This window comes from Euleptes europaea, chromosome 2, assembly GCF_029931775.1.
Source record: "Euleptes europaea isolate rEulEur1 chromosome 2, rEulEur1.hap1, whole genome shotgun sequence".
Lineage (NCBI taxonomy): Eukaryota > Metazoa > Chordata > Lepidosauria > Squamata > Sphaerodactylidae > Euleptes > Euleptes europaea.
This window is the reverse complement of record NC_079313.1, coordinates 11,081,248-11,097,883: the sequence shown is the minus strand read 5'-3', so window position 1 is coordinate 11,097,883 and position 16,636 is coordinate 11,081,248.

Here is a 16,636-nt window from a genome sequence, read left to right as displayed (position 1 = left end):
TCCTGAAGGGCCTAAGGGACAGCTTCTCAGGGACAGTCGCCCTGGGGAGAACCTCTCCTGAAACCTCCACACACACCCGGCTTGGGTCTCTGCATGAAAGGATGCCTTCAGTCACATGAGCCAGCCACAGGGACCCACCTGAAACCCTATACCAGCAGCAGAACTGGTGCAGATGTAGGGTTGCCAACCTCCAGGTACTAGCAGGAGATCTCCCGCCATTACAACTGATCTCCATCCGATAGAGATCAGTTCCCCTGGAGAAAATGGCTCCTTTGGCTATTGGACTCTGTGGCACTGAAGTCCCTCCCCAAATCCTGGCCTCCTCAGGCTCCGCCCCAAAAATCTCCAGGTATTTCTTAACCTGGAGCTGGCAACCCTACAGATTGGTGTCACTAGCAGGGCCTCTGCTTGTAATATTGTGGGAGAAGACCCTTTGCTACCATTTGCATCGGCAAATGGACCCTACCTCTGAGTCTGGGAAACCTGTTCCTCTAAACCTCTCAGCCATCGAACGTGGAACCAAAAAATCCAAAATGACATGTATGAGATGCTGCCTCTCTCTGCTCTTTGGACCCCCCCTCCTCTTTTAAAATATTGAATCCTTATTTGGAGAGAAACTCCTGACTTCAGTTTTGTTCTCAACCCAACTCCAATCGAATTTCCTTTCTGTAAGTGTATATATACTTTTTGCTTTTGTTAAGCAACCTGTGGCCCTCACCTAGATGGCTGAGGTTAGCCCAATCACGTCAGGTCTTGGAAGCTAAAAGGGATTGGGTTGGTTAGTACTTGGATGGGTGACCACCAAGGAAGTCCAGGGTCGCTACGAAAAGGCAAGCAGTGGGAAACTACCTCTGTTCATCTCTTGCCTTGAAAACCCTACTGGGTGGCTATAAATTGGACCAAAGCGTTCTGTTCACCAGTTTTATAAATAAACAATAATACAATTGGAAGACCTGTTTTGGAACACCTTGAAGATCTGAATGCCAGTGGCCTTTGAAAATATTTGTTGCCAATATTACAGGTTGTACAATCATTGTGATGTAGCCAAGGTGGGTCAAACGGTTACCATTTGGTTTTTTTTTTGGGGGGGGGCAAGGAAAAGCATGGTGATGTGATGTTTTCCCTAAGGTGTCTTTCCTGTGTTTACCTGGTCACCCTCTCCAAGTTAGAGGTTTATCCCTCTAGAGATAAATGAGCACCAGGGAAGGGGGGGGGGAGAATTGGGATTGGGGCCAGGGCTGCACTTCAAATCATCATTCATTCATGGGGCCCATGTCTACAGAGAAGAAGAGTTTGTTTTTATATACCGATTTTCTCTACCTTTTAAGGCAGGAGTGGGGAACCTTTTTTCCGCCAAGGGCCATTTGGATATTTATAACATCATTCACGGGCCATACAAAATTATCAACTTAGAAATTAGCCAACCAAGCCCCAAGCAGGCAGCTGCCCCAGATGATCCCCCCAAGCAGGCAAGCAGGCAGGCATCCAACTGGTGGCGCACTTGCCCAACTGGTGGCACACGATGGTCTGTTGCACCAGCCGAGCGTAGCCATCCAGCCGCACGCCGGAGTTGCTCCTGCTCTGCATGGTTGGGGCCAGATTCTACAGCCGGCTCCTGCTACCTCCGCCTGCAGGGATGAAATGAGGACACACTGGCTAAGAACTCGCCCCCCCCCCATGCATTCTGGCCCTGCCCTCTTTAACCCCTCCACTGTCGCCACTTCCGCCCCTAGCCCTCTTGTAGTACAGAGGGAATACATTGCTCCACGCCCTGGGTGGGAAAGGGTTAACACAGTTTCTTGGGCGGTCCTAACAGCTCCATAGCTATCAACTCTTCTGCAAGGGGGAAAAAAGGTTCCTTTTCTCGGCAAAACAAACTCACATCTGCCTTGAATAGAAGCTATTCCTGTCTGTGGGAGGGGGCAGATCGCTAGTTTTAGATCCTTCTGAGCTAGAGTTCTGCCAGGACCCACGAAGAGCCAGACCAAATGATTTCACAGGCCTTAAACGCCCCCCCCCCCCGGGCCTGATGTTCCTCACCCCTATTTTAAGGAGAATCAAGCCGGTTTACAATCTCCTTCCCTTCCTCTTCCCACAACAGACACATTGTGAGGTAGGTGAGGCTGAGAGAGCTCAAAGAGAATTGTGACTAGCCCAAGGTCACCCATCAAGTTTCATGTAGAGGAGCGGGGAATCAAACCCGGTCCTCCCGATTAGAGTCCATGGCTCTCAACCACCACACCACGCTGGCTGTCTCAGAGTTCACAGTCAAAGGGCCACTGGATGTTACAGTTGGTATTTTCCAGTAATTATTGCAATGTGACCGACCCAAGATCAAACAGTTACCTTTCTTTTGGGACAATGTGGAGATCTGGGGTTGTATTCTCCTTGAGATTGCCCCGCCTTTTGTTTGCTCACCTCTTCTCTCCACCCCCTTACCTCACCACAACAACTTGTGGAATATAAATTCCCCACATCAGACGGCGTTGAGCTTCTGGATTGCTCAAGTGACTCTAGGCTGCAGCCAAATCTATAAGAAGGAGCTGGTCTTCAGGAGGTTGCGCCATTCATGTAAGTATGGAATGAAAATTGGATAACTTAACAAATCAGATCAGACTCCCTTTTCTGTTGATGCAGAGAATAAGTTTTGAGGGATACATGGCCTACTTTTGTGAGCAAATGACGATGCTGAAAGACCTATGATTGGTGTTATTAATTTACATCTAGCCACACAGGATATAAGGAGGCGAGGGGGGTGGCGCAGTCGGGCTGACCGGTGTGGTTGGGCTTGAAGTGCCCCCCCCCCCTTGAGGGGGCACTTTTTAAAAAATTATTTAAAAAATTGTTAAAAATTGGGCTACAGTAATTATATCTGTCATATTAATTTGGCTTTCTCCTCCCCCCCCCCTTTTAAGGTTTATAAATTTTTGATATAATACTTTGTAAGGTGCATTTCTGGATGTGTTTTTAATAATCATGTTTTGTATACTTTGACCACTGAGGAAGGCTTAAGAGGCCAAAACGTGTATTGTCTGTTGGTCATTGATATTTTGTATATCATCAACAGGGTTGATTATTTTTGTAACAGCTTATACTTTCGATTTTAGATGTAGCCTGTGTTCCAGGCCCAGTGTTTCAATCCTTTTTATTGTATACACCAAATAAATACATTATTTTATAAGAACTTTCCTTTCCAGCTCAACTCTTAGGTTCCCTCCCCCTACCACTTGTGAATCCATCTTGGCTAGCGTATCTAAGGGGAGCTGCCAGTTGAGGTCTGAAATGTCATGAATTCCTCAAGAGGAGGAGAGGCCTTGACCCCTTAGAAGGAGGGGGCTATGAGATACTACTACTTGAGAAGGAGGAAAATGCCATCAAGTCACAGCCAACTTATAGCGAGCGACCCCCATACGGTTTTCAAGCCAAGAGATATTCAGAGGTGGTTTGCCATTGCCTGGCTCTGTGTGAGAGTTGCCAGATCCCTCTTCGCCATTGGCAGGAGATTTTGGGGGTGGAGCCTGAGGAGGGCGGGGTTTGGGAGGGGAGGGACTTCAGTGCCACAGAGTCTAATAGCCAAAGCAGCCATTTTCTCCAGGGGAACTGATCTCTATCGGCTGGAGATCAGTTGTAATAGCAGGAGACCTCCAGCCACCACCTGGAGGTTGGCAACCCTACCATTCCAAGTACTAACCTGCTTAGCTTCCGAGATCTGATGAGATGGGGCTAGCCTGGGCCACGTGGGTCAGGGTGCCCTTCTTGAACCTAAACGATATTTTCTACCTTTGGCCAGTTGCTAACATCTGCTTTCTGGTCAAAATAAATACACGGGCAAGTTATGCATAGGATTGCATAGGATTCAACACTGGCAGGAGGTTTTTGGGGAAGAGCCTGAGGAGGTCGGGGTTTGGGGAGGAACTTCAACACCATAGAGTCCAATGGCCAAAGCTGCCATTTTCTCCAGGGGAACTGATCTCTATTGGCTGGAGATCAGTTGAAATAGCGGGAGATCTCCAGCTAATACCTGGAGGTTGGCAACCCTAGTTATGCAGGGCATGTACCTTGGCACTAATAAAGCTTCCTGGGGGGTGGGGAGGTGGAGTGGAGAGGAGAATTATGGATCATTTCTGTCTGGCCAGGCAAAGTGGACTAAGCTGGGTTTGGGGAGGAAACATAATCTAAATCAGTGGTTCCCAAAGTGGGCAGCACCACCCCCTGGGGGGCGATGGGTTTACCTAGGGGGGCATTAAGAGGCTAGGGGGCAGCAGGGGGGCGCTAGAGGTGGAGCCCTTCAACTGTGTTGTTGGATAGCTAAATGAATGATTGGAGATGGAATGGATCAGGATGCATCACTGGAATGTGTGAATTACGGGCTGTCAAGTCGCTTCTCACTTATGGCAGCTCTATGAATTAATGACCTCCAAAAGGTCCTGTAATTGACAGCTGTGTTCAGGCCTTTGGCTTCCTTGATTGAGTCAATCCATCTCATGTTGGGTCTTCCTCTTTTCCTGCTGCCTTCAACTTTTTTTAGCGTTATTGTCTTTTCCAGTGATTCTTGCCTTCTCATAATGTGACCAAAGTACAATAGCCTCAGTTTGGTCATTTTTAGCTTCTAGGGAGAGTTCGGGCTTGATTTAATCTAGAGCCCACTTATTTATTTATTTTGGTGGTCCACAGTATCCATAAAACTCACCTCCTACCACATTCCTGATTACTACATGTGGATGTAAAAGTTGGACAATGAACAAAGCTGCCAGGAAGAAAACAGATTCAATGCCATAGAGTCCAATTATCAAACTGGCCATTTTCTCCAGGTGAACTGATCTCTGTTGGCTGGAGATCAGTTGTAATAGCAGATCTCCAGTTAGTACCTGGAGGTTGGCAACCCTATTAAAACAGGACTACGGATGTCATCACTTATCTTGCAATACTGATTCCTAGAGATATTACAAAAACGATTATGCTAAATTTTAACACTCTAACTGCTGAAATATCTTTGTATTCAGGCAGATGGGCAACTTTAAACCTGTCTCTATGGGGCAAAGTAAATATACTCAAAATTAATATTACACCTAGGATTGTTTATATTTTACGAGCAATTCTTTTCTATATACCTTGCAGATATAGTCATACAGTTGTTTCTGAAATGTATGTGGGGTTCCTCACCACCTCGGATTTCTTTAAAGAGGATACAACTCCCATTTAGTGAAGGAGGATTTGATTTCCCTGATCTGAGTTTATATCATCAGGCGTACTTAGGGTTGCCAGGTGTCAGGGTCCTGACTGTCTTTTCAGGATCCATCACTGGAGCTCCCTGCTCAAGATTCGGCACGGTCTGCCGTGGAGCCCCCTTTACAGCAGACCGACGGCGTTTTTTTGCCGTTATCTTGCCAGGCGCCGTTATCTTATGGTTCCCAAGCTGCTTAGCTCTGCACCTGGGTGGGTGTCATGCTTAAAATTATGCTTTGTAGTTTCGGCCGCGATTAGCAGCTTAATGCGAAGTTCTTAAGCTGCCCTCAGCAATCCCAAAAAGTCACTTGCTCAAACAGGTTGAGTTGAAGCAAGTAAAGCTTTATTGAGGCGCTTGAAGGTATACAGCATAAGCAATCCACGGAGACAAAGCTGCTAATGGCGGCCGAAACTACAAAGCATAATTTTAAGCATGACACCCACCCAGGTGCAGAGCTAAGCAGCTTGGGAACCATAAGATAACGGCGCCTGGTAGGAAGCAAGGGAGTGAACCAGCCATAACACTGAGAGGCCTGCTAGGGGCTCAAGGTCGGAGCCAGGAGGGAGGATGGGAGAGGGGGCTGCTTGAACAGTTCAAAGAAACGAAACCTAAACGAGACTTGAGAACAGCAATGGGCCTAACTCAGGTCATGAGCCTGTCTGACAGTTAAACACCTCCCAGAGAAACGAACCCACACGACCCGTTACTTGACAGAACCAGGCACAGGACAGTCAGGATCCTGAAAAGACAGTCAGGACCCTGACACCAGGTCTCTCTTCGCCACCGGCGGGATATTTTTGGGGGCGGAGCCTGAGGAGGGTGGGGTTTAGGGAGGGGAGGGACTTCAATGCCATGGAGTTCAATTGCTAAAGCAGCCATTTTTTCTCCAGGTGATCTGATCTCTATTGGCTGGAGATCAGTTGAAATAGCAGGAGATCTGCTGCTACTACCTGGCAGTTGGCAGCCCTAGGCGTACCTGTTAATTTGCACTAATTATTGGGATCATTCCTTGCAGTTGGAATATCTGTCTTGGTCTCATGCCTAGGGTTGCCAACCTCCAGGTGCTTCTGTCTTTTTGAGACCCATATACAACTTTTGGTGGTCCTCTTGAAACGTTACCTATTAGGGTTTTGATACTTTTATTACTGATACAGGTCACTGATGAAGCCATAGGCGAAACGTGGTCCCGATCTAGACGACACGTCTGGCATCGTCCCTTCGTGGCTTTCTTCCATTTTTTGCATAGTTGCTTGACAACTGGACTTAATTACTGCATTAATCAGAGACTTCTTATCAAAAGACACCTAAGTGGGTCGTATATTGTGACTTACCTGTTCAATTAGGATCTGTGATATCCTTGCTATAGTCATTTTTGGATTGCTTATTGTACATTTGTATCTTGTTGTATCCTTATTTGTATATAATTGTATATATTTTGCACCTTTTCACTATAAAATTCACTTTTTGCATAAGAAATTTGTTTATAGTGCTGTCTTGGGTTGCTCCAACCTCCAGGTGCTAGCTGGAGATCTCCCGCTATTACAACTGATCTCCAGCTGATAGAGATCAGTTCCCCTGGAGAAAATGGCCGCTTTTGCCATTGGACTCTATGGCATTGAAGTCCCTACTCATGCCCTTCTCTAAGCAGATCCCATTCCTCTTGCAATTTCTGCAGCTAGAGAACAAAGGTGTATAATGGCATGACAATATCAATTTGATCCATTTTCACATGCTAAGTTGACATTATGAGCCAATCCATATCTAAAAATTGGGAAGAAATTGATAGGGGGATTTTTTTTTTTTTTTACATTGGACCAGTTGATAGGTCATGATAATGAGTTTTTGCCATTTTCTGAGCTGAGGCCTAAATAGGACGTGCCGCCTTGCGTAGAATGGTGGCGACATCTGTCGGCAACATCTTACAGTTGCGGCATCTGTTGGTACCTAAATATGGCCCTGCAGCATTAAGCATGCGATCCTGAAGGGGGCGTGTGTGAATGCCCATAGGAACACAAAGACTTGTAAGCAGCAAGCTACATTAATAAAGTCTGGCATAGGAATACAGGCACCTGAGAATTGCGAGTCAAAAAATTAACAAATCAACTGAAGACGTTATCTATACGAAACGGCTTGATGAGTCTCTGGAGGAGAATGTCCGTCTTGTTGTTTACATCATATGTGTCAGGAGTTGAAGCCGCGCACCAGGAAGAGGGGGGCCAAACGCTCCCGCAAGCTCTCTTTCGCCGGGGAAAGTTGTGGTTTCATGGTGAAAAACTGTATGTCCTGGAGACTGTTTGGAGGGAGGCGTTGGAGTTGGCACATGGGGCAAAAACTGCAGGACATTTCGGATTTGTCAAGTCTTTACATTTATTGAGACGTCAATTTTGGTGGCCGGGCATGAGAGCAGATGTGGACCTTTTTGTGCGCAGTTGCCTCACTTGCGCAACCGCCAAAAGACTCATGGGGAAACCCCCGGGACTCCTCAAACCATTAGAAGTCCCGTCCGTTCCCTGGGAGGTCATTGCCATGGACTTCATTACGGATCTTCCCCCCAGCAGGGGGAAGATGGTATTGTGGGTGGTGACAGACTTGTTTTCTAAGCAATTGCATTTTGTCCCTTGTACGGGTTTACCGACAGCCCAGAAGCTAGCACGTATGTTCGTTACACACATGATGAAACATCACTCGTTCCCACGTAAGATAATCTCTGACAGGGGGGCTCAATTCGTGGCTAAATTCTGGAAAGCCTTTTTGAAACTAATGGGGTGGAGCAAGGGTTGTCTTCGGCGCACCATCCTCAGACTGGTGGACAGACGGAACGAGTTAATTCAGTGTTGGAATGCTATTTACGCTGTTATGTGAACTATCATCAGGACGATTGGGTAGATCTATTGCCTTTTGCTGAATATGCTTATAACAATGCTCCCCACTCGTCTACCGGGTACAGCCCCTTCTGGGTGGTATACGGCAGAGACTTTGGTCCCTTTGGGAATGCAGACCTACACCGGGAGGAGGGAGTAAAAGGCGAAGTGGGGGACTGGTTACAGGTGGTCCAGAACACGTGGCTGTGGCTTCAGAAGAATCTGGAGCGGGCTAAACGCAAGTACAAGGAACATGCGGACAAACACCGTTCCCTGGAGTGGGATTTTAAGATGGGGGATCAAGTCTACTTGTCCACCAAGAACCTCCGGAACCTACGACCATGTAAAAAACTCAGTGATAAGTATGTGGGTCCCTATCCCAACACCAGGGTGATCAACGAAGTGACCGTAGAGCTAGGGCTTCCCAAAGCCCTCAGGGGAATCCACCCAGTGTTTCATGTCAGTCTCCTCAACCCTATGTAGCGGCTCCCCAGTTCCATCCAGCACCTAAACCCGAGGTACCAACTGTAGTGGGGGGAGAGATACATCTAGAAGTCTCTAAGATCTTGGATTCCAAAATAAGAAAAGGGAAGTTGTTTTATCTGGTACGTTGGAAGCATCTGGGGCCAGCACATGATGAATGGGTTGCAGCTCCGCATGTAGCAGCGCCCCGTCTGGTACAACAGTTTCAGAACGCTTACCCTCAAAAACCTCAACCTGTCTCGGAACCGGGAGGGGGGTCTTAAGGGGGGCAGAATGTCAGGAGTCAGGAGTCGTGCGGTCCAGGCAGGCTCTGGACATGAGTTAGGCCCATTTCTGTTTAAGAGCATCTTTCGGTTTTGTTTCCCTGAGCTGTTCAGACTATCCCTGCTCCCTGCCTTCCCCCCCCTGCTCTGACCTTAAGTCGCAAGCAGGCAGCGTCAGTATTATGGCTTGCTCACTCCCTGCTTCCCACCAGGCACTGTTATCTCCCAATTCCCAGGCCTGCTTGATCTTGCACCTGGGGTTGCTTTGTGCTTAAAGTTATGCTTTGTAGAATGAATGGTCATTAGCAGCTTTGAATCTGTGGATTGCTTATGCTGTACCTGCGGCTCCTGAATAAACATTTACCTGCTTTAGACCTGCCTGTCTGAGCGAGTGACTTTTTGGGATTGCCGAGGTTGGCTGGAGAACCTCACAATATGGACTCCTAACCTTGGACTGACTTGTACAATATTCAGGACTGCAGTGCAATTCTATACAGGCTTTTTAGCCATTGATGAATATTATATATGAAATTGTGGAATAAACTGTATGATATATTAGGAGTAAGGCTGTCTTGTTAAATAAATTAGTGTTACAGTTACACGGTGAAGGGTAGACACCGGTGTTACTGTGTATGTATGTTTGTGCTGAGTACAAAGAATTTATGAAATATTATGGCTTTGCTATGCTAGTTCTATAAAGCGAAGTATTGGGCATAGGAGGGTGTGATTTCTATATATATGCCCATAGGAGCTGGCATTACCCCACACCAGGGTAAGTGTCCCTTTGCACAGTGATAAGGGGAACATACGCCATAGGAGCTGGCATTACCCCACACCAGTGTAAGTGTCCCTTTGCACAGTGATAAGGGGAACATACGCCAGTGTGGGGGCACTTAGATCAGTTGCAATACCAGGAAATCTCCAGCTAGTACCTGGAGGTTGGCAACCCTTTTACCACCCCACCCCCCACACTCAGGATTGCTCTACCCATATCTCAGAGTCCCCTTCGGTGCTGGAAGCTCTAATTGAATCATGGTAGAAAACAAAACCTACAATATTTGTTTGTAAATATGTTACGTCAATTAATAAATATGATTGAGAAGACAAGAGTCACTAGAGAAGACAATGATGCTAGGAAAAGTTGAGGGCAACAGGAAAAGAGGAAGACGCAACGAGAGATGGATGGACTCAATAAAGGAAGCCACAGCCCTCAGTTTGCAAGATCTGAGCAAGGCTGTTAAAGATAGGACGTTTTGGAGGATGTTGATTCATAGGTTTGCCATGAGTCGGAAGCGACTTGACGGCACCTAACACACACACACAATAAATATGATATGCAGAGGCTCAGGAATGAATTGAATAAGGAGCTAGGTAAACCAGTTTTGTCAAAGCCATGGGATATGGCCTTAAATCTTATATACCTACTCTCTCCATGGATCTTAAGTTGATCTTAAGTTCAGCCAAAAATTATGTTCAAGACAAAATAGACACCACAGTGACTTTTTAGCAAAGGAATGAGTAAAGTGTCTAATTGTTGGTGTGGTAATTCATCGGACGTGACCCTTAAATATATGTTTTCGGCATGTTCAGTGATTCAGTTTTTCTGGGAAGAAGTTATTACTTGTATCAATTGTGTATTAGAATATTTGTTGATTTTTGAAGATGCCTGTGTACGTTTAAACAATTTGATTGTCTCTTGGAGACTAACTGATGTTCAACGAAAATGGACCCTCCATGTCCTTACTACAGCAAAAAGACTTAAATTGCGGCACTGGAAAGATAAAAGCCCACCTCTGGTAAATCAATGGATCCAGGACCTTAGAACTCTACCAATATTTGGACGCATGACATATAGATGGCAGTTGTGCATGGACTTGTTTTCAGTTATTTGGAAACTATTTATAGAAACGTATGTCTAGATCCGCCACCACTGTTATTATAATTTTATCTTTATGTATATTTTTCTTAAGTCCCCCTCTTTCTTCTGTTATTTTTTTGAAGGAAATAAAAAGAGAGGGGAAAACAGGATTATGATAATACAGTACACAGGGAAACGGTCTATAAGGGGCTATAATCATGACTAGGATTGCATGGCCCCTCTTCACCACCGGCGGGAGGTTTTTGGGGCGGAGCCTGAGGAGGGTCAGGGTTTGGGGAGGGGAGGGACTTCAATGCCATAGAGTCCAATTGCCCAAGCGGCCATTTTCTCCAGGGGAACAGATCTCTATCTGCTGGAGATCAGTTGTAATAGCAGGAGATCTCCAGCTAGTACCTGGAGGCTGGCAACCCTAATCATGACGGCCCGACGGTGCAACTTTTTTTCAGGGGGTTACCAGATGTGGGGAAAAGCCAATACTGGGGATGATTTGTCTTCCTAGACGAAAGCATGGTGTTGGTTTCGGTGGCAGCAGTAACCCTGCTGGTCTTCCTGGGGTCTTTTGCCACAGCGCGGGATGTGTCCCTGGACGAAGACTGGAAAATCTGGAAGGATGCTCATCGTAGAGAATACAGAAAGGTAAGTTTGCTCTGGTATAACAGGCAATGGCCCCTGAAAGTAAAAGAAGAAGAACTGGATTTTATACCCTGATTTTCTCTACCTTTAAGGAGTCTCAAACCAGCTTACGATTGCCTTCCCTCCCTCTCCCCAAAACAGACACCTTGTGAGGTAGGTGAGGCTGAGAGAATTCGGAGAGAACTGTCATCCAGTAGGTTTTATGTGGAGGAGTGGGGAATCAAACCCGGTTCTCCAGATTAGAGTCTGCCACTCATAACCACTATACCATGCTGGCTCTTTCAGAGTTCCCAGGTGTCTCTACCCATGTCAACACCTATGGGCACCTGGACGTTACAGCTGATATTTTCTACGAACTGTTGCAACGTGACAGACCCAAGATAAAACAGTTACCTTTCTTTTGGGGACGGTGTGGGGATCTGGGGTTGTATTCTCCTTGAGCTTGCCCCGCCTTTGTTTGCTCACCTCTTCTCTCCACCCCCTTACCTCACCACAACAATTTGTGGAATATAAATTCCCCACATCAGATGGTGTTGAGCTTCTGGATTGCTCAAGTGACTCTAGGCTGCAGCCAAATCTGTGGGGAACTGTGACTAGCCCAAGGTCACCCAGCAGGCTTCATGTGGAGGAGCAGGGAATCAAACTCGGTTATCTAGATTAAAGTCCACCACTCTTAACCACCATACCACGCTGGCTCACTATGGAGCACCTGAGCATGTACAGAGTGCCATCCTGGAGAGCAATAACAATTTTGTTGTGTGTGTGTTGAGCACCATCAAGTGACTTCCAACTTATGGTGACCCTATGAATTAACCACTACCCCACACCAGGTTTTGTCCAGAGCCCTGTTTCCAACAGTGGCCACCCATATTCTTCCAGGAAGCCCCCAAAGCAAGGCATGAAGGCAACAGTTCTGCTTTGTGGCCAACAGTTGGTTTTAAGAGATATACTGCCCCTAAACATGGCAGTTCCATTAAACCACCACAATTGTCCTGCCCTGGCTCTGTTGCTAATCTTCCAGGAAGCCCCCAAAGCAAGGCATGAAGGCAACAGTTCTCTCCTGCTTTGTGGCCAACAGCTGGTTTTAAGAGATATACTGCCCCTGAACATGGCAGTTCCATTTAACCACCACAATTGTCCTGCCCTGGCTCTGTTGCTAATATTCCAGGTTCCTCCAGGCTCTGCCAGGACATATCTCACTGCATCTCTTCTCTGCTCCAATCTTTGGTACCATCTGTGGGTGTTAGGACAATCAAGGTATGCCCCACAGCCAAAATATAGCCATCAAAGGGAGCCAAACACTTGGTCTCTGGCAGAACTGGAAGCTGGACAAAAGTTTCAGCGGGAGAAAATAATAGGTAGGGCAACGTTTTGCAATCAAAGCCCCACTTGCCATCTAACCCTGGATGGATCTGGCCAGAGGTGACACTCTGCCCCTGCTCAGAAGTGTTTTCTCAAGCTATCCTATAGTAAATAACTTGAGCCACAGTAGGGGAGTCCTGGCTTTGGAAACGTGCTCTGGGGCTGATCTCTTCTGCTGTGGAAGTCCCTTCAATATTGCTTTTCGAGGTATGGAGGGGATCGCTGAACACACGTTTTAGGGCCCTGTGACCTGCACCATTTCTTCCTTGCAGCAGGGGGAAGAGGAATACCGAAGAAACGTCTGGGAATCGAACCTACAGGTGATCAAACGTCACAACCACGAGGCTTCCCAGGGGAAACACACCTATAGGCTGGAGATGAACCAGTTTGGTGACCTTGTAAGTGAATTCTTACTATATAGCAACATTTATTTCTGATCTCAGGCGTGTCTATAATGGACATGTTAACAACCCCTTTGAAGCACCATCTCACAATTACAGTAGCTAAGGGGGGGTTAGTCTTTGGGATCATTTAAGCATGATCCCCAAAATTCCACCCTGAGTCAAGGGAGATCTTGGGGGAGCTACACTGGGTAAGGTCAAATGGTTAGTTTTTGGAGCGTGAGAACTTGAAAGAGGCACCGGCTGCCAGCAATTTTTTTTAAACCAGAAATGTTTGTAAAAATATTGTCGAAGGCTTTCACGGTCAGAGTTCATTGGTTCTTGTAGGTTATCCGGGCTGTGTAACCATGGTCTTGGAATTTTCTTTCCTGACGTTTCGCCAGCAGCTGAGTTTTCTGATTTTTGTTTGGTTTAATGGCCCTTCTGATTTCATTCTTGGAATAGCCGTTTGCTAGCAGTGCGTGATTTAAATGATTAGTTTCTTCCTTGAGAAACTGTGGTTCACAGATCCGTCTTGCATGGCCCATTAATATTTTGATTATTCCTCTTTTCTGTCGGGGGTGGTGGTTGGAGTTTTTGTGTAAGTAGCGATCTGTGTGAGTTGGTTTCCGGTAGACCTTGTGACCTAACTGAAAGTTTGTTTTACGGATGACAAGGGTATCAAGAAATGGGAGTTTACCCTCAGTTTCCTTTTCCATGGTAAACTGAATGTTTGGATGGATATTATTAAGATGGTTTAGAAAGTCCATTAATTTTTCTTCACCATGGCTCCAAATGGTAAATGTATCATCTACGAATCTGAACCAGACTGTAGGTTTGTAAGGTGCCGATTCTAATGCTGTCTTTTCAAAATATTCCATGTAAAAATTTGCTATTACTGGACTGAGGAAACTCAGGAAAAACAGTCTCCCATAGGAAAGATATTCTTGCCATTTATTAAAGGAGTCACTGATAGGATGGAGAAACTTTTGAAAAAACATAACCTACAAACTGTTTAAACCCACCAAGAGAATACAACAAATGCTACGATCAGCAAAAGACAAAAGAGACCCCCTCACCTCTGCAGGAGTATATCGTATACCTTGCAGCTGTGGAGAAGTTTACATCGGGACCACAAAACGCAGCATACAAACAAGGATAAAAGAACATGAAAGATACTGCAGACTTGGCCAACCTGAGAAATCAGGAGTGGCTGAACATGGACTGACACAAACAGGACACAGGGTCTTATTCCAAGACACTGAAAGACTGGACAATTCTACCAACTATTTTGTCAGATTGCACAGAGAAGCCATTGAAATTCATAAACATCAGCACAACTTTAACAGAAAAGAAGAGAGTTTAAGAATGAATAAGGCTTGGCTTCCTGCCCTGAAAAACCTCCAGACTAACAAAGGCTACAGTCAACAATAGCCATGCAGATTAGCTTTGGCTTTCACACATTACCAGATCATTTCAGGATACAATGCTTCCATATTAACATACCACACTCTCATTAGTACATTATCTTGATACTTACAGGACAATGATTAGCACATTACGTCTGCAGGACAGTACTCAGCTCAAACCCAACCCCTCTCTGACTCTTCCTACACACTTGACACTGAGAGACACTGTCCTTCAGTGTTACTCCTCTGAAGATGCCTGCCACAGCTGCTGGCGAAACGTCAGGAAAGAAAATTCCAAGACCACGGTTACACAGACCGGATAACCTACAAGAACCAAAGAAATGTTTGTATTCCAAACATTCCTTGGTTTTTGTATTCCTTGGTTTTTGGAAAGTTTTTTGCTGAGGCCAGTCAGTACTCCAGGTGAGATGGTACATAGAATCATAGAATCATAGAGTTGGAACGACCACCAGGGTCATCTAGTCCAACCCCATGCACAATGCAGGAAATTCACAACTACCTCCCCCACACACACACTCCCAGTGACCCCCTACTCCATGCCCAGAAGATGGCCAAGATGCCCTCCCTCTCATGAACTGCCTAAGGTAATAGAATCAGCATTGCTGACAGATGGCCATCCAGCCTCTGCTTCAAAACCTCCAGGGAAGGAGAGCTCACCACCTCCCGAGGAAGCCTGTTCCACTGAGGAACCGCTCTAACTGTTAGAAAAGTTTTCCTAATGTCTAGACGGAAACTCTTTTGATTTAATTTCAACCAATTGGTTCTGGTCCGACCTTCTGGAGCAACAAAAAACAACTCAGCACCCTCCTCTCTATGACAGCCCTTCAAGTACTTGATGGTTATCATGCCCCCTCTCAGTCATCTCCTCTTCAGGCTAAACATACCCAGCTCCTTCAACCTTTCCTCATATGACTTGGCCTCCAGACCCCTCGCCATCTTTGTTGCCCTCTACTCCACCCACTCAACTTACATCTCTGCTGTCTTGGTCTCCAATTTTCCATGATGATGGGTGTCACAATGAGCTCAAGCGACCAGATCAGGCCCTCGGGCCTTATGTTTGACACCCCTGGACTAAAGGTTGCCATTATAGGATGAAGGGTACAATCCTGGCTCAGTGGAGGATGTCAGAAAATTTTGAAAGTCAGAAGGTGCTGCCACAATCTCTTCCAACATACTTTGACTTCCCAATAGCCCCACGCTACTGACGATTATTTATGTTGGGCTAGATTGAATGCTATTCCGTCAGGAGAGTTATTGGGTCGTTTAAATGAGGCACTGTATTCTGAGCGAGTGCGTCAGTGTGGCTCTGGTCAAAACAGGCACCCTTCAACATTCTCTGTTCAGCTGTGACTGGCTCAATGTGGCAAGAGATAGATGGATAAAACCTTTTGTTTGGGACCCTAGGTGAGAACTGGATGATTTGAGGTTTCTTTTAGAAGGGGTGGATTTTAATATTACATTGGCAGTTGCCATGCCCCCCCCAGGTTGATTAACATTAAAAATTATGGATTCTCTATTGTTTATGAAGATATATGTATAAATATAAATATTTCCCCCTTTCTTTTACTCTTACTGTGCATTCCTGAGGGGAATCCCTACGCCGGGCTTAGGAGGCAACGCAGTGGCGCTGTCTCCACCCGGCGCCAAAAATCCATGCAATCCTTATAGGGTGCCCCGAGGCTGGCACCGTGATGCCCCAGAAACACCTCCCAGGATGCCGGGATGCCTCCTGGGATGCCATGGTGGCCTTTGCTGGCGACCGGACACCGGTGGAAAGCTCCATTGGTGTCCGGGCCCAGTGCTGCCACGGCAGCAGCCAGGCCTTCATGCCAGCGTTGGGGCCACAAATGCCTTCCTACACTGCCTGAATGCCGATGCTGTGGGCCCTTGTGCCAGCGCAGGCCTTCGCCAGCCTCCCAAAGACTTTTGTCCTGGCCACCAGTGTGGCTCAGGAATGCGCGGTCAGTCTTAGTGTTTAGAGCTGAATTGGTTATATGAGCAATATCATTAAAGCAAAAAGAAAGACAGAAGGGAAGCAGGCCATCGTAAAGTCTGATTTTGCAGCCACCCCTTGTGATATACCAGTAGGCAATTAGCTTCTTTGCTTGATTGCTCAGG